The sequence below is a fragment of the Pistacia vera genome, unplaced genomic scaffold (assembly GCF_008641045.1).
Source record: "Pistacia vera cultivar Batoury unplaced genomic scaffold, PisVer_v2 Contig430, whole genome shotgun sequence".
Taxonomy (NCBI): Eukaryota; Viridiplantae; Streptophyta; class Magnoliopsida; order Sapindales; family Anacardiaceae; genus Pistacia; species Pistacia vera.
The window spans coordinates 2,656,810-2,675,554 of record NW_022196258.1 but is presented as its reverse complement, the minus strand read 5'-3'; the positions used below and the strand labels follow the sequence as shown (position 1 = coordinate 2,675,554).

Genomic DNA, 18,745 nt, shown 5'->3' with positions numbered 1-18,745 from the left:
TTAGTTTTACACAAACAAATCTCAACCCAAAATGTCTCCGCTTTCTCTTTCCCATCTTTTCTCTTCTGGGTTCCTTTCAAAATGTGTCTTTTTAACCCAATTTTGTCAATTCAAAGCCCCAAACACAAAACCCTAATTCCCAAATTAAGCGTTTTTAGACCCTTTCTTTTTAAATTCTTTATTTGACTCTTCTTCTTCGTTCTCTTCAATACCTAAAACCCATTTTTGTTATACAGTGTTATGGAGGGAATACCGCACCCAATACCCAGAACTGTAGAGGGAGTCTTCGGCGACTTCAAGGGCAGACGAGCTGGCTTGATCAAGGCTTTAAATAATGGTTTAATCTTTGTTTGTTATTCAATTATGGGTTTGTTTTTGTCTTTGTGAAATCGGTTCTTTTTAATTTTAATTCGGTGGGTTGTTTCCTGCAGATGTGTGAGAAGTTTACCAGCAGTGCGATCCTGGTGGTTTATTTTGTTTTTAATTTAATCTTTTCTTGTTCTTGTAATTTAGGGTGTTATGTTGACTGAAAAAAAAATTGTTATGATGTTTGTTTGTGAGAGTTGACTCTTTTGTTGTGTTGGATTATATTAGGTTTGTGTAAAAATAGCTAATTAATGTGTTATGAATTGTAAGTTCAAGGTTTGGTGGGTTTCTTTCAGTGTTTTGAGGATTTTTCTTTTTTCCAGTTCATGGTTTGTGTTGAATGCAGGAAATGAATTCTTGTTTTGAAGACAGTTCTTTTGAGGCTTCTATGTTTTCTCAGAGCTCCTTTGTTTCTACTTACATGGTCATTTGTGATACATTTATTGGGAATCAAACAAACAGCATTGTGATTCTCTTCTTGAGAAAACTAGGCCGTTTATATAAACACAAAGAGCTACTTCACTTTGTTGCACTCACAGAAGTTAGCCCAATAGCCTTCTGGCACCTGGTTTGGAGAAATTCCGAAGTTTTAGTACTCATGTTGGTGGTACTGTGGGAAGTGGATAGTTATTTTCTGTAGATTACTAGGCATTTTTTTACCCTGTAGCTTTCATATTTATTGGAGGCTTATGTTATCATGATAATATAATGTGGTTTCTTCATTTGTCCAAATGATATGGTAATGTTTACTTCACTATTTTGTCAGTGTGTATCAGCTGGAATGCAAAGCTTTGCAATTTAGTGTGAGTCATTATTAACAATGAGACATTGTTGTTGCACACACCATCATGCAGGCAAACAGGGAAATTGGAACATGAGCAAAATTACCCCTATTGTAAATAGGCTAAATGGCTGCCTGATTGAAAAAATTGCAAAGATATAATGGTAGTAATTTTGTATGTTGGATTCATGCAGTTTTGTTTGTGGACGTGTGCTGTTATTTTAGTTTGTATCCTTCGCATATAGTCTCGAGTGTTGTTCATGTAGTTGCAAGCTGATAATATATATGATTTCTTCTATTCTTCTGGTGTTTAGGTAAATATGTCATGGTCAGTTTCTATTTCTGTCAACTGGTTAAGTGGAGTGCAGAGCTTCACAATTTGGTGTGGTAATTATCACAATCAAATAGGGAAAAGGGGTTCATGAAAATTTATTCATAAATAAATGCCATCATTATCTTTGTTGTTACCATTATATCTTAAATGTTGCCAGAAAAATTGATGTTTGAAGTATTTTTCTTTGTGTACACAGTGCTTATGTACTCTTATTATTAAAATACAGATTTTCTTTTACTTTTAATAATTGGCATGGAAGAATGTGAAATGATAATTTAACAATTCAAGACAGAACTGAGAGTTGTTGTTGAAGATACTAATTTGTGCATACAGAAAAGAGAATTTGTGGCTATACGGACTTCCTAATGAGACAGGGAAGTTAACCTGCCTGTTGAGGAAGTGCCTCCCGAGCTTCCTGAGCCAGCTTTAGGTATAAACTTTGCAAGGGATGGAATGCAGGAGAAAGATGGTTATCATTGGTTGCAGTGCATAGTGATCCTGGTTGCTTGCTGTTGCATTCTACTTGGTGCACGCTTTGGATTTGGTAAGAATGAAAGGTATGGCCTTTTTTCTTCCAATTATAGATGGCTTCTTTTTCTTTCCAATTATACTCATAGTTATTTAGTACTTGTCATAAATGTTATTGTCACAAGTTTGATGTATAATCTGCTGTAACTCATGTCTATTGACATCATATTATTGGTTCTTTAATAATGCAAAGCACATAAATGGCTAATTTTTTTTTTTTTTATTTATTTCATATTCCGTTTATTTTTCTGATTCAATTCCTGTTAGTATTTTGTTTAGAGAATTTCTGTTTTTCTATTATTTTGTTTCATTTTAGTCTATACTTCTCCGTAATGAATATTCTATATTTTGTTATAGTTCACAAGACCAATTGTTTTATTTGAGTGTTTGAATGTTCATTTGTGTACTATCATGATCAAATAATCACGATATCCTCCTGTTTTCCTTTTGTTATCATCAAGACCTTTGTTCATTTTATGTCTACATGGAAGCACATCCTTGTTGGGACCTGTCATCATTTTTTCTTGTGACAAGATAACAAAAGTGTAATTAGATAATAAGTTATTTTAAGGTTGAGATGTGTCTGAATCAGAGAAGACTTGGTAAAGTTTAGGTGGTGAAGTCAGAAGTTTCTTATTACATATACTACTGATGTAAGAATTGACTGTGTCTATGAAATGTGGAAAGTCCTGGTTTTGATGATTGTATGTACTAATTGTTTCTTCAACAATTAATAGAGGCCTGTCTGTCTGTCCTGCCCTCACTCTCAAAACTATCTACCCCCTCCTCCTCCCTCTTCTTCTTCTGTTCCTCGATTTCTCCTCTCCTAATAATTGGTTATGATCTTAATTTAGCATTGATTGAATGAATCAAATATCACTGTCTTGATATTTGTTTTTATGTTTATTAAGACTGTGTGTGTCGTTATAACAATTGACATGGTTTTGATTTACACTTTTAGCCCAACCTCTTTCTTATGTTTCATGCTCATCTCTTCATATAACAGGTTACATCATCTGCTGAATGAGAAATAATGTTTGACAACATGCATTTGAGCTGTCCCCAGTAAAAGGAAGTTTACTGGTTACAGTCCTAGCCTATTTCAATATCGTTCTCTGATTGTTTCTATCGAACTTTTAATGACTTAAAATTTACCATTTGACTTAGATTTGTTAAACAGATGGCAATAATAGGACAAAGTGAATTTTATATTGTGGGAATATTGTTCAAGTTATGGATATATAGGAAGCCTGTGGTGACCTGTGTTTAACCAGCAGGTTGAGAGCACAAAACCCTATTAAGAGTTTGGTTTTAACTTTGATTGGAACTGGATTTTACAGGAAGAAACTCTTCCAGATGATAAATGAACTCCCAACCATCTTTGAAGTTGGACAGGAAATGTTAAGCAACCAAAAGACCAATCTGCTGCTACTCACATAGTGGCAAAAGCAAATCGAGCGGGAAGGTGGTGAGCTTTTAAACTAGACAGTTGCTTTATTTTATATCTGCATCAAATTCTTTTCATTCACAACTTTGGATGATTCATTTCAGCAGTTCGTCAACCTGAGCACCAGACCAAGCAGTGAAGATGTCTCCACCACGAAGGACGAAGATGATAGTGGGGAGGAAGAGGAAGAAGATGATGAGCAGGGTGCCACTTGTGGGGCATGCGGGGATAACTATGGCACTGATGAATTCTGGATTTGCGTGTGATGTGTGCGAGAAATAGGTTTCATGGTAAATGTGTAAAGATTACACCTGCAAAGGCCGAGCATATTAAGCAGTACAAGTGCCCCAGGTGCAGTAGCAAGAGGGCTAGAGTTTAAAGTAGATCTGAAGGTGGGAGTGCAACACTAATTAAATTAGTGGACGAGGTTAGAACTTTTTTTTCATTACAGTTTGAAAGTAAACAGATTACCTGTTTCTAGTAATGAATTTTCAACCTTTGGTTCCTGTTCTGTTTAATTTCTGTGGAATTGTGTTTTCAAATAGTTGCTGGCTTTATAATATAAATGTTGATGCAGTTTTCGGTTTGATTTAAATGCATATTGCTGAATATCTGCATCATTGACATCATTTTGAAAGAGTGGTGTTACTTATTTGGCAGTCTATGTTAACTAAATCTCAGGAGGGAATGATGGAAGTTCATTTGGTGTTGCAGCAGCTATCAAAGTCAACCATAATTGAAGTCATAATACTCCATCTGGTTTTGGGAAAAGAATGTTCCTTGGAGATGAGTGGTATTCTTTGATCACTCCTTTCCCCATCCATTGCCATAGTACTTCTCAAGCAGCCTTTCACCATACACTTAAAAGGATGATGCCAAGTTAATATCAACCCTATGAATATAATAAGCTGACAAATGAAGTATAAAACATTTATTTCATAAGTAATAGTGATATTTTAAGATAACTAAAAAAATAGGTGTGAGGCAATGCAAAGGTACAGAAACACTTCAACCAGAGATTTTAAGGGCATAGTATGTTCTTCACTCAAAATGTCACCTTATAAAAGTACTTCTCTAATCACACATGTAACTTGCATATAAGAGACAATACCATTACCAAACCTTTAGCAAAGTACTCAAAAACATAGCCTCAATAATGAAGTTAAAAAATGGTTATGGTCTATTATTTATCTATGACAACAAAATAGAACATGGCAAATGGCGGCTAAGTGAAGCTAATAGCATCTATGCTTCACTGTTAAAGAATGTTTGCCTAACTATCAACCATTACCAATTTTTGATTTATTCTTGGTGGTTCTCAAAGTGGAAGAATTTTAGAAGTGCCAGTCTCCTCCATCATCTGGCCATTTGCAATCACTAGCCTGATGACACACATATGGACTTGGAAGATGATGCTAGCATTCAATGTCCAGGTTGGATGACAAGAATGAAGAAGAGATGGTTCAGTGCATGGGCAAATATAGTTCTACTTCACAAGCAGCCTGTGAGCACTTTCTCACTTGAAGTCTCATGCCAGAGTGGCCATTTCTTGACCATTAATGATCTTCTGCATCCACGTCTCAGCAGCATTCCATAACTAAGCAAATGGTTTTATAATGGTCAGTGATCACAGACACAGGCCATCCATTGCAAGATTAAGGCGAATTTTTTTCTTCCATTACCAATAGTCCTTGCAAGAGCAAAAACCATCACTGAAACAGTGAAATCTATTGTTATCTCTCACATGATCTCCCTGCCCTCAACTTAGAAATATCTTTATGAGGGTGGCAATCCCACACACCTGAGGTTCTTCACCACCCTAATCACGTCCCCTATTCACTGACAAGAAGGGCAAAACAAATGGCCAGTTTCTCACTAGTGTTTCCAACCATCTCTCTTTCTCTTCGTCTTAACATCTCTTAGCACACAGCTCTGTCAGCTCATACCCAAGCTTTCATCTTGCTACCCAATTCTGCCAATAGCTATAGATATCTTCTGATCTTTATGTGATCTGTCGCCAACTATGAACTTGTGCATTTTACCTTTATATTCCACCAAACTCCATGCAGTTGTCTTCTTCACTCCCACTTTTCTCATTGATTCTCTAATTCTATCGACATCTTCCCACCTCCCTGCAGAGCATATATATTGGAAAGCAAAAATATATTTCCTGAATTATTTGGTTCAAGGTCAAATAACTATTTGCAGCAAGCTCCCCAAGTTCAACTCTTTTGTGATTCGACTAGCATTCAGAAGTGAGCCATAAACTCCTGCATGTGGCTTCATTGGCATGCTATCAATAATCTTTTAGTTCATCTAGTTGGCTCCTCGACTAGCAATCAACCATGCATGCATAGTGATCCACAGTTGGATTTTTGATTGAGGTAAAAACCTTCCATCCTTCATTAATAATCCTGCATGACTACAGGCTGTCAAAACACCAATATATGTCACACGGTCCCTCAATACCTTCTTCACATCTTTGACATTTGTTCCATGGCTCCTTTCCATGGCCATGAGCTGCGAACCCCGCTATCAAAGTATTGTAGGAAACCACATTTTGTACTCATTCTTGAAAAATTCTCTCAGAGTCCTTTATGCTTCCACATTTTGAGTACATGAAAATCAAAGAATTATATCCTGAAACGCTCAGGTTGATATGGTTCTTGGTGGAAAATTAACGCCCAATTACCAATTCTAAAGCCCCAAGATGCCCACAAGCCGAGAAACACTCACCATAGTGACTTCATCTGGTTTTGCTTCTTTAGTCTTAGTCATTTCTTTAAAAAGGTTAATTGCCATAGCGGACTGCCCATTTTGAGCATATCCAGCAATCATTGAGTTCCATGATACCACATTCCTTTGCAGCATCTTATCGAAGAGCTCTCTAGCTGAACTCAAATCACCTACCTCATGTACGCAGAATCAGGCATTCCAGTAACAACATTCCTATATATCCCCAAATCACAAAGATTCTTTGTGCAGTCTCAAGACTCCCACACTTTGCATACATATCAAGCAATGCAGTCTTCAAAAAACAATTCAAACGGATCTGCTCTGGTCAAGCATTCACCAGTGAATCTGCAAGGTAAGGATCACCGAGATGAGCATGATGAAATGACTGTACCCATGTAGTTTCATCCGGCTTAACCCCAGCAGTGACATATCACCAAACAACCTCAACGCCTCTTCTGTAAACCCATTTTGAGCATACCTGAAAGCATTGCATTCCAAGAAACCACGTTTTCTCAGCATTTCATCAAATACCTCCTTGCACTGACCAAATCCTTCACTAACATACCCCGAAACCATAGCCGTCCAAGTCACAACATTCCTCTCACTCATCATACTAAACAACCTACACACTTCCCCCCAAACCCCACTTCCAATACCCAGAAATCATCGAATTCCAATCCGCGACACTTCTCCAGTCATTTCATCAAACACTTTTCTGCACAGCTCAATTGGCCCATACTTCCCATAACAATCCATAATCACATTGGTATATATCGATCCTCACCATAACCCAGTTTCAAAACAAGGGCATGGAACAGAAACCTTATCACCAAACGATTATCACAACTGGGTACACAAAAGCATCAGGCTTTATATTGTGAGACAACATGCTTTGAAAGAGGGACAAAACCTCATCATGGCACCCATTGGGAGTAGTACTTGAGCATACAAGTGAAGAGGTAGACATTGGGGTTTGGTGTGAAATTGAAGATAGGGCGGGCGTAGGAGGGTGGCGCGTTGAGGCCGTACAGTGGGTAAGGAGGAGCGAGGCATAGTAGCTTTGGTGGTGGAGAGAAATTTGAACAAGGTGGGATGAAGCTGTTTGAGTTGGTTAGGTTAGTTAATTTGGTTGCTAGAGTACCCAAAGCGGCATGCTTAGTCAGTGTTAGTACTATTTTGTTTGCTAGTTCACATTTAAGGAAGTGAAAGAGATTTTGTCTAATCCCCTTTATATTCATCACAATATATAAAATTAGAAAGAATTGGGTGAGATAAGCGTATGTATATTGTTTAATGATATAGGGTAGCAAATGCATTCCACAAATTTTTTCCCCCAAAAAAAACGTATACTAGATTCACTTAATAAGAGAATTGAAAAAATCTCAATAAGATTGAGCAATATCTCGTCCAATAACTTGACATATATATTAAAACAAGTAATATACATATATATTACAATGTATTTACATTTTTTTTTTAAATAGAATATTTCTAGGAGAGAATATTGTATGCTTATATATAATTCTTTTATATGTTTAAAAAATGAGAAATAAATTTGAAATCCAAATATATAACCTAAAATAAAGGTGCAATTAAAATGTAAGGTGGTACATTTGTTAGTTTCTCAATAGGGCCAAGAAGGCTTTAGGTTCTTGTGGGGACAATGGAGCCCTTTTAGAGCCCCCAAATTGGGTCAATGGGAAAGCTCTTAAAAGAATTCAACTAGACATCTACTATTGAAAGTACAAAGCATTCATGTGGTCTTATAATAAGGTATTATGATCAACCCTCTTTGACTCTCCTCAATCTATTGCTAAATTTATGTAAAAGATTAAAACACCATCAACCCAAAAAGTCATTCCAAAACATTGCATAATCATTAGCACAAAAAAGAAAAAGAAAGGTGAGATAAATGATTTAATGCACCACCTAATTATATGGTAAATTAAAAATTTATCATGTTTTCGTCGTTAATTTTGATATACCATTTTCTCATAAGATGATTAATATACCAAAAGTGAAACATCATACTTGTTATTGACCCAATAGATTAATTAATTTTCTTTCTAAAAATTGTTGGAACGCTCATTATCAAAACACAAAAATAACAAAAATATGCATGTGATCATATAGTAATGAAATGAATTGTGGGTTCAAGCAAGTATCATTCATTTGGACCTACTCTTTAAATAAGCTTTTTGTAGCACATATTAATTAATTTAACAAAACATGAAATGTTGGATTATAAGCTAACAAGAAGATGAAGACAAGTCCTCCAAATATGTTTGTGTTTATGTATACTTGTTTGCACTACAACTTTTATTAGAAAATTGAGGATGGAACCAATATTGCAAATGGGAAGTTGCATTGGCTTGTCTAAAATTTCCTAATAAGTTGGGGGTAGAATGGGCTCAAGAAGACCTAATTAAACTAACGTTATATAAGCTTCCAAAATGCCTAAATGCCTATCATAGCCACCCTAAGCATTAGTTGAAGAGTAAATTAATATGTGGACTCAAGGTCATATGCATCATATTTTTAGGTTTACTCTTAAGAGGTTTAGAGTTTCGACTTTCGACTGATATCTTGATCTCGAGTAATTACAAGTTTGTGAATGATAGTTATCTTTGTTTTTATTGTTTATTTTAACTCTATTCCTTTATTTTTTGTTTTCAACTTATTTGGTAATGATCAATCTTGAGCCTTTAATAAAGACATATAATATTATCATTGTCCTTGTTTTTAACTCAACAATCTTTAAAAAACGACTACTAAAATATTAAGTAACGTGACTCATTCTCTTTATAAACATTAAAATATGATTTTCAAGATTCACTCAATTTTGTTCGTAGCAAAAATATTGTCATTAATTGTCAAATACCCTTTTAAATCTCTATTGTATACACTTAATTTTATTGGTTGATTGAGTTGTAATGTTGTCGTGCTAAATAGTAGCAATGCACAACTTCTATTTCAAATTATTAAAAAAATCTTCAAGTAATGGCAAGCTCAAGCTCAAGTTGTGAATCAATGAAATATTCAATTCAAATGGATAATGACCCAAAAGAATCCAAAGGTTGCATGTGATTAAGCATCTGCTTGTAGATGGCAAAGCATGTTCATCTAATTAAACTAAGAGAAAGAGATCTGATTTGGGTATATCTTATAAGGTTTGTTTAATTGAAAAATGATTAAAAATTAATCAAATTAATTCACAAAGACATGATAGAGAGAGAGATAGGTTGAGCTGCTCCAGAAACCCTTCATTTTTAAGGGATCAAAAACTGAACCGCACAGTGCAGGTCCCAAAAAAAGAATGAATCAAAACCCATATTGCATGTTCTTAAATTCAAGGAACTGGACCTAAAAGGCAGATCTAGTTCCTTTCCCGATTAACCTACAAAAATAATTACCCCCAATTAGTTTAAAAATAACAAAAATACTTAAAGTTTATAACAATACACTCCTAACAAATTTTGATTACTTATTCATTTTGTCCAATGACTCATAAATCCTATAATCTCCAACAACACTTGATTCAATCAGTTCATTACAACTTCACTAAATTCCTCACAAAACCAAAACACAAACAATTAATTAAACAATCATACTATAAATCTATAATTAATAGTTAATTAATTAAATTTCTAATAATTTATTAAGTATTGTACATGTTTATAGTTGAATATTATAATTATTAATTATATACCATAATTTATAATGTAATGTTATGTAGTAAATTTTAATCATTAATTAGTAATATACTATTGTAGTAAATTACTAATTTAATATAATGTTTAAATTTATAATTAATTAAGTAATCATATTAACTATGTAATGTTATAATTATTAAGTGATTATAATATAATGCATTTATTATCAATTAAGTTTATTATTAGAGATGTAAATGGTTTTAATTAATTAAATTTCTAATCATTTAATTAAGTATTCATACTATAAATTTATGATGTAATGCTATAATTAATTAATTTTCTAATCATTTAATTAGGTATTGTGCTAATATAATAAATTACTAATGTTTATAATATAATGTCATAATTAATTAAGTAATCATTTCATTATGTAATGTTATAATTAATTATGTGATCATACTATAATGTAATATTATAATAAATTAAATAATCATATTATAAATCTTTAATATAATATTATAATTAATGAAAATTCTAATCATTTAATTAAGTATTGTACTAATGTTTATAATAGAATGTTATAATTAATTAAGTAATCATTTTTTTATAATGTAGTATTATAATTAATTAAGTTTCTAATTATTTAATTAAATATTGTACTAATGTAGTAAATTACTAATGTTTATAATATAATGTCATAATTAGTTAAGTAATCATTTCATTATTTAATGTTATAATTAATTATGTGATCATACTATAATGTAATGTTATAATGAATTAGGTAATCATACTATAAATCTTTAATGTAATATTATAATTAATTAAATTTTTTATCGTTTAATTAAGTATTGTACTAATGTTTATAATAGAATGTTATAATTAATTAAGTAATCATTTAATTAAGTAACCATTTGTTTATAATGTAATGTTATAATTAATTAAGTAATTAAACTCTAAATCTATAATGTAATGTCATAATTAATAAATTTCTAATTATTTAATTAAGTAATATACTAAATTACTAATGTAATGTTATAAACTTATAATTAATTAAATAATCATTTAACTATAATGTAATGTTATAGTTGATTAAGTAATCATTTAACTAGTAATGTATTAATGTTTATTAATTTATTTTATATAATTAATTAATTACTAATTTATTACATATATACTTAGAACTTGATAATTGAAGTAAATAACTAAATATTATATTATTATTCAATCAAATATACTATTATATTAAAAAATAATTCTTTTAATAACATTAAAATACTTTTAATTTGTTTTAATTCTAATTATACACTTAATTAATCAAAACTTTAATATTAATATATTATAATATATTAAAGTTTTTATATGGTATAGTTTATAAGTAATAAGTATAATTGTATATTTATTTAATTAGGTTATTGTAAAAATTTAACTTTTTCCATTTTAATTTTTTATATGTAAAATTACAATAGACCCCCTATTCTTTACATATATTTATTTCAGTCTAGATTCTAAAATAGGGTACCCGCTGCAGGTTCTTTTTTTTTAGATTCTGGTTCCGATTCCTTCACATGTAGGAATCAGAACCAGAACCAGAACCACACAGTGTCGGTTCTGAAAAAATGAAACCGGAACCTACCCGCGCAGTGTCGATTCTGTGTAGGTTCCAGTTTCGGTTCTACCCGTTACCCGTGTTCACCCCTAGAGAGAGACCCTTTGTTGCCCTCCTCATCACATGCTTTGTAGTTGTTGTAGATAATCATGCAAAATCTTATAGATATTGCATGATTAAGTGTATAAATCTATAATAGGATATTAGGATTGTAATCAATATATATTAAAAACAAATTTGTAAAATAGGAAGTTAGATTATTCATTTCCTAGATTAGATTATTTGTTTCCTAAATTAGTTCTTTATTTTCCTATATACTGATGTATAATTTTTCAATAATAATAATAACAATCAGTTCTCTGTTTTTCACATGGTATCAGAGCAATTCTAGGTTGTTTCTCAAATTCGTTTTCTTTTTCTTTGCCCAAGTGAGCATTATTTATGTGTCACCTTGGAGAGTGGCCTTTTTTTCCTCACCATCTGCCTAGGAAGAAGCCCCTCTTGTCGATCGACCATTCCCTGAAGTCCTGTCACCAGAGGAGCAGTGCGTGAGTCTCACACGCCACCTTTTTCATCTACGGTAGTCTTCATGCGTTGGCGCATGGGGGCACGTGTGACAAAGGACAATGCTCTGATCACCCTTCCCGGCTTCGTCTTGATATTTTCGGCAAGTCTGTGTGATCAATTCCTCAGTATCTCAGCCAGGTCAGATCAATTTTGTTGATTTCTGTTGGTATCAGATTTTGTTCTTTGAAGAGTTTTGTTGGCTATTTATGTTGAGGTCGGTTTGTTGATTTTCGTCTGTAAGTTGTGTTGGCTATTTGTGTTGAGATCAATTTTTTCGTCTTCTTACCATGGCTGATAAGCCTATAACTAATATGGTTCTTGTAATGTCAAAAATTATGGAACATAAGCTTAATGGGTCTGATAACTATTTTGATTGGAGTAAGACAATTCGTCTCTACCTGCGAAGCATTGGTAAAGATGATCAGCTCACAAAAGATCCGTCTGAAAACGATTCAAAGCAAACATGGTTGAGAGAGGATGCCCGGCTGTTCTTGCAGATACGGAACTCTATCAATAGTGACGTACTTGGTTTAATTAATCATTGTGAATATGTGAAAGAGTTGATGGACTATCTAGATTTTTTGTATTCTGGGAAAGGGAATGTTTCTCGTATTTTTGACGTATGCGAAGCCTTTTATCAAGCTGAGAAAGAAGATAGGTCTCTTATGACCTATTTTATGGACTTTAAAAGGATATATGAAGAACTTAACGTCCTTTTACCAGTGAGTGCTGATGTGAAAGTCCAACAAGCTCAACGAGAGAAAATGGCGGTTATAAGTTTCCTAGCTGGACTCATTTCTGAGTTTGAATCGGCTAAATCTTAGGTTCTCACTAGTTCTAAGATCACCTCCCTCCAAGACGTATTCACTAGGGTTCTTCGTACAGAAAGCACTCAATCTGTTCAGTTGAGTAGTGTTCTTGTAAGTCAGAATAATGACACCGGACATTCATATAACAGGAGCAATAATAGAGGAGGGGGTTCGAATAATCGTGATAATTGGAGTCAAGAGTCAAGAGGGATTGTGTGCTACTATTGTCATGAACCTGGTCATACAAAATGCACATGTAGAAAGTTGCAAAATAAAGCCCAGAAAACTCAGTCAACTCATGTTGCCGCTATTGATACTTCTGAGAAGACGGTTATGATTTCAGTTGATGAGTTTGCCAAGTTTTCTTAGTATCAAAAATCATTGAAGTCCTCATCTACTTCCATCACTGCTCTTGCCAAGTCAAGTAAACCAAATACATGTCTTATTTCCTTATCCTCTAAATGGGTCATTGATTCTGGTGCCACAGATCATATAATAGGTAATCCTGGTCTTTTTCAACATATCAGTCACATAATTACTTGTCTAATGTTACTTTAGCTGATGGGTCAACTTCTTGTGTTCTTGGGTCTGTCTCTGTTAACCCTACTCCGTTAATTTCCCTATCCTTTGTATTGAGTCTACCACAGTTTGCTTTTAATTTAATTTATGTGAGTAAACTCACTCGTGCTCTTAAATGTTGCGTCTCATTTTTCCCTGATCATTACCTGTTTTAGGATCTTACGATGAGGCAGATTATTGGTAAAGGACATGAATCTGAAGGGCTCTACATCCTTGACACACAGGTGCCTAGAATCATTACATGTTCCAGTATTTCGACCCCTTTTGAGGTGCATTGTCGGTTAGGACATTCTTCTTTACCATTGTTAAAGAAACTATGTCCTCAGTTTAATAATTTATCTCTGTTAGATTGTGAGTCACGTCAATTTGCCAAACACCACCGTCTTCCTTCAAGTCCAAGAGTCAATAAACGGGATAGTGTCCCTTTTGAATTAGTTCATTCAGATGTTTGGGGTCTGTGTTCTATTATGTCTAAACCTGGATTTAAATATTTTGTTACCTTTGTTGATGACAACTCTCGTGTAACTTGACTTTATTTAATGAAAAAAACAAGGAGCAAGAAAGACATCTTCCTTTCTCAAAGGAAATATGTACTTGACTTATTAACCGAGACAGGAAAATTGGGAGCTAACCCATGCAGTACGCCAATGTTTCCTAATTCGCAACTTACCAAAGATGGTGACCTGTTTGAAGATCTTGAGAGGTATAGAAGACTGTTTGGAAAAGTTGAACTATCTAACAGTCACTCGTCCTGATATTACGTACTCTGTCAGTGTAGTAAGTCAATTCATGTCTTCTCCTACGGTTTACCATTGGGTAGCGTTAGAGCAGATTCTGTGTTATCTGAAAGGAGCTCTAGGACGTGGTATTTTGTTCGAAAATCATGGACATAATAATATTGACTGCTTCTCTGATGCAGATTAGACGGGTTCCAAGATAGATAGGAGATCCACTACGGGCTACTGTGTTTTTTTTGGTGGAAATTTGGTCTCATGGAAAAGTAAGAAGCAAACTGTTGTGTCCCGGTCTAGTGTAGAATCCGAATATAGGGCTATGGTCTAGTCTGTGTGTGAAGTAATATGGATATATCAGTTTTTGGCTGAAGTTGGTCTTATGGCCTCTTTGCCAGCGAAATTGTGGTGTGATAACCAACCCGCTCTTCATATTGCTTCTAATCCCATATTTCATAAACGAACTAAGCACATTGAAATTGACTGTCATTTCATTCGTGANACCAAGCCGCTCTGCATATTGCTTCTAATCCCGTATTTCATGAACGAACTAAGCACATTGAAATTGACTGTCATTTCATTCGTGAGAAAATACAGCAAGGTTTAATTTCTACAGGATATGTGAAGACTGGAGAGCAACTAGGAGATGTTTTCACTAAAGCTTTGAATGGGGTTCGGATTGATTATATTTGTAACAAGCTGGGCATGATTAACATCTATGCTCCATCTTGAGGGGGAGTGTTGTAGATTGTTGTAGATAATCATGCAAAATCTTACAGATATTGCATAAGTAAGTGAATAAATCTATAATAGGATATTAGAATTGTAATCAATACATAATAGGAACAAATCTGTAAAATAGGAAGTTAGATTTTTTATTTCCTAGATTAGATTATTTATTTCCTAGATTAGTTCTTTATTTTCCTATATATTGATGTATAATTTGTCAATGCAATACATAAGAAAATTACAATTAGTTCTCTGTTTGTAACAGTATAATTGCTTCATGCACAAGAAAGTTTAATTTTTTTTGGTTTTGTGATTGTTTGGTTTGTTCTTGGTGCTGAATTTCCATAACCCTTCAAGCTTCATGATAAAGATGAATGGTTGGTTCATGTCAAAGCTAGTGAGGTTTAATCTTTACAGCAAAAGAATTTTTTTCTTTCTTTTGTGTTTGTTTTTTCGTTGTTTGGTCCATTGTTAATGAAGATGTTTCGTGACCCCCTTTAAGCTTTTGCAGGGAATGATAAAAAATAATGGTTGGTTCATGCAAGAGATGAGTTGAAGCTTAACTTTTTTTTTTTTTTTTTTTTGGTGTTTTAGATTGTTTGGATTATTGTCGGTGATGATTTTTCGTAACCCCTTAAGCTTCTTCGTGAAATGATAAAAAAAAATTTAATGGTTGGTTCATGTCAAGGCTAGTTGAGGTTTAATCTTTACAGCAAAAGTTTTATTTTATTTTTACAAGGTTAATGAAGATGTTATGGTTGGTTCATGTCAAAGCTAGTCAAGGAATTCAATCTTTATAGCTTTTTATTTTTGTATATTTTTCAAGATCCTTTATAGTTTTGGATGGAATGATAGAAATTAATGGTTGATGATTCTAGCTTTTATTGATTCTTGATTTTTCATATGGATTATTATTGTTTGAGAAAATTCCGCTTAACCGCTGGGGCCGTGCTCGATATTGCATTAATGGTGATGATTAATAGTCATTGAAGCTTGCGCATGAAATATGACACTTAGGCAGTCATTATATGCATCCTGTTATGCTTGAAAAAGTAAGGCTGACTTAATACCCAATCAGCATAAAAAGTCAGAGCTTAGGTAGACCTGCAACCAGTCAGAGGAAGCCACGTCACACAATGACAGGGACGACATGCTCCTGTCAAGGCAATGGGTGCGTGTTAGATCAACCAGGAGCTATAGCGATTCCACGTGTCTAATTCTTGCACCAAATCGCGTAAATCGCTCTAGAAGGTGAGCAATGGGACATAAAGAAGGATTTGCACGGATAATCCCACCAATTCACAGATTTAGTAATCATAACATTAATCCATCCCACTATAAATTAAGAGTTCCTCTCTCATTTAGGGGATTAGCTAAGCTCTCTAAAGAAAAATAGCATTCTTTCTCTCGTGTAATCATTTGCAAGTCAGTCCGCTGAACGTGACCTGACCACTATTATTAATACAAGAATCAGTGGAAGTAAGATTTGCTTCCTTGAGCATCCGAACCACTTTAAACGCTGTTCTCCATTACTTTTTCTCTCATTCTCCCATCCACGTGTATCTTTTGAGCCAACTTAGCATTTCACATGTGTGTTTGGTTGGTGTCAAAATCACGCATCAACAGTTTGACGCTAGAAGGAGGGCCTGATTTAGTATTCGTCCTTCATCAAGAGAATCTCTAACTTACTGGTCCTACAATAGCAAATGGCTCGCCGACTTGAACCTGAGCGGACCAATCAGGGTGCTGAGGAGATCCCCCAAGTACAAGAGGACACGTCTCCCGAGGTACCTTTGGTTCCACAAAATGTCGCGGGGGATATCCTGTCAAGTTCACAACTTGACCTTGCCATCATGAGCTACTTGGAGAGGTTCAACAATACTCTCCAAACGGTCAAACAAAGGTTGGACCGTTTGGACCAGGGCGTGCCACCCGAATCAGCTAGGTCAGTGCAACCGCAAAAAACGCCAGCAGGTCACACGAAAGTGCGCCGAAGGAAGGGTAAGCAAGTGGCGAAAAACGGGTCTAAGAGCTCCAAAGGGCCGGCGAACACTGACCACATCCCAAGTAGAATACCCGTGGTGCTAAGACTCGGTGAAAGGTTGCAGCTCGAGCCGTCCCACGCCACATCGCATGCGCACCCCTATAAAAGTGTTGGGCGGGGCGATTCTCATCACCGCCAGAGAAACAATCCTGATCATAGTAGTGCAGGAGGTTTCCACACTCTGCGGGGCGGTTCGTACCACCACGGAGGTCGTGAAAATTCCCCGCACCATTCATCGCTATCACACGGCTCAAGCCAGCGTGTGTCGAGAGTAGCCGAAACTGCCGGCCGAGGCGAAGTGGAATCCGACCTCCGGACTTTCCTCAATCGTAATCGTGAGAGTCGAACTTGCATGGGTGAAAACAATCCCCAAATAGCTCTGTTGCCTTAGATTGAGGAGCTACAGCGAGCTCTAGATCAGCTGAAAGCTCAGCAAAACGAGCAAGAGCAGGTCGCAGCAGCGTCTCCCTTTTCCCCGGTAGTGTTAGCCGCCCCTCTCCCATCGAGATTTAGAATGCCCGATATGCGGGCGTTCGATGGAAATTCTGATCCGCAGGATCACTTGTATGAATTCAACGACCTGATGGAGCTTCACCAGGTTTCAGATTTGGCAAAGTGCCGTTGTTTGGCAGTTACTCTGACCTCTCATGCCAAACGATGGTTTAGGTCGCTCCCAGTGGGATCGATCAGCTCGTGGCCTCAAATAAGCGCGACATTCCTGAGGCATTTCCAAGCGAATCGAAAGTTCTCAATGCCTTTGAGCTATCTCAGCAATATAAGGCAAGAGAGGGATGAATCCCTCCAATCGTACATCGATCGATTCCACAGAGAACTTAATAAGGTAGCTCACACTCCCGAAGAGTCTGTTCGGACTCTCATCATAGTGGGAGTTCGCCCACAGGCTGACCTGTGGAAAGAGTTACAGGCTAAGGATGACGTTTCCCTCATCCGCTTTTATAACCTTGCAGAGAAGTACCTCCATATTGAAAGTTCCGTGGCGGCGCTCCACTGTCGCGACCCCGGCGCTTCAGGTAGTGCGCCTGGTCGAGGGGAAAGTAGGAGAGTTGATCACAGATGAGCTACTGAAGATCAACAAAAAGGAAAGAAACCGCGCTATGAGCCCAAAAAGTCTTATGCTCCAGTTCCTCGTTGCTATCACGATAGAAATTAGGATACGTTTTTGAATGCGTTTGTATCGGCTATTCTTGACAAGTCGGAAGAAGCCAGCATGCTCGGAGAGCCTGAGCCTATGAAAAATCCCCCATCAGCCAGAAATAGTAAACAATATTATGCTTTCATCGGGATAATGGGCATCACATCGATGAGTGTCGAGCTCTCAAACACGCAATCGAAGACCTTATCAAGCAGGGGTATTTCAAGGAATATATTGATGACTCCACTCCAGCATAAGAGAAAGATCAAGGGGAACCAGGAAAGAAGCGTCGTGATCGCAAAGGTGTATGCAGCGTCAATATGATCTTCGGGGGACCGCACCTCGCGGGGAACTCGCGAGGTGCCTAAGAGAGATATGCTTGCGCAGCCCATCACGACCCTATCAGTGTGATGAGCATGACGCGGCGACCACAAAAGGTTCGCAGGGAGGAGGAAATTACCTTCTCCAAAAAGGATGCAGTTCGATTGCATCATCCGCACGATGACGCTCTTATGATCATGCCCCTAATAGGGTACCATAACGTCCACAGAATGTTGGTGGACAACGGAAGTGCTGTGAACATCCTGTTCCAGACAGCTTTTGAAAGAATGAACTTAGACGGGGCCGACCTGAAGTCCGCCTCGATCCCCCTATATGGTTTTACAGGGGACCACCTGATCCC

The 18,745-nt window shown here is 35.8% G+C and overlaps 1 pseudogene; it reads left to right on the top strand.

Moving 5' to 3' along the window:
* Positions 1-240: 240 nt before the first annotated feature.
* LOC116143583 lies at positions 241-3,835 on the top strand (annotated as a pseudogene).
* Positions 3,836-18,745: the final 14,910 nt, after the last annotated feature.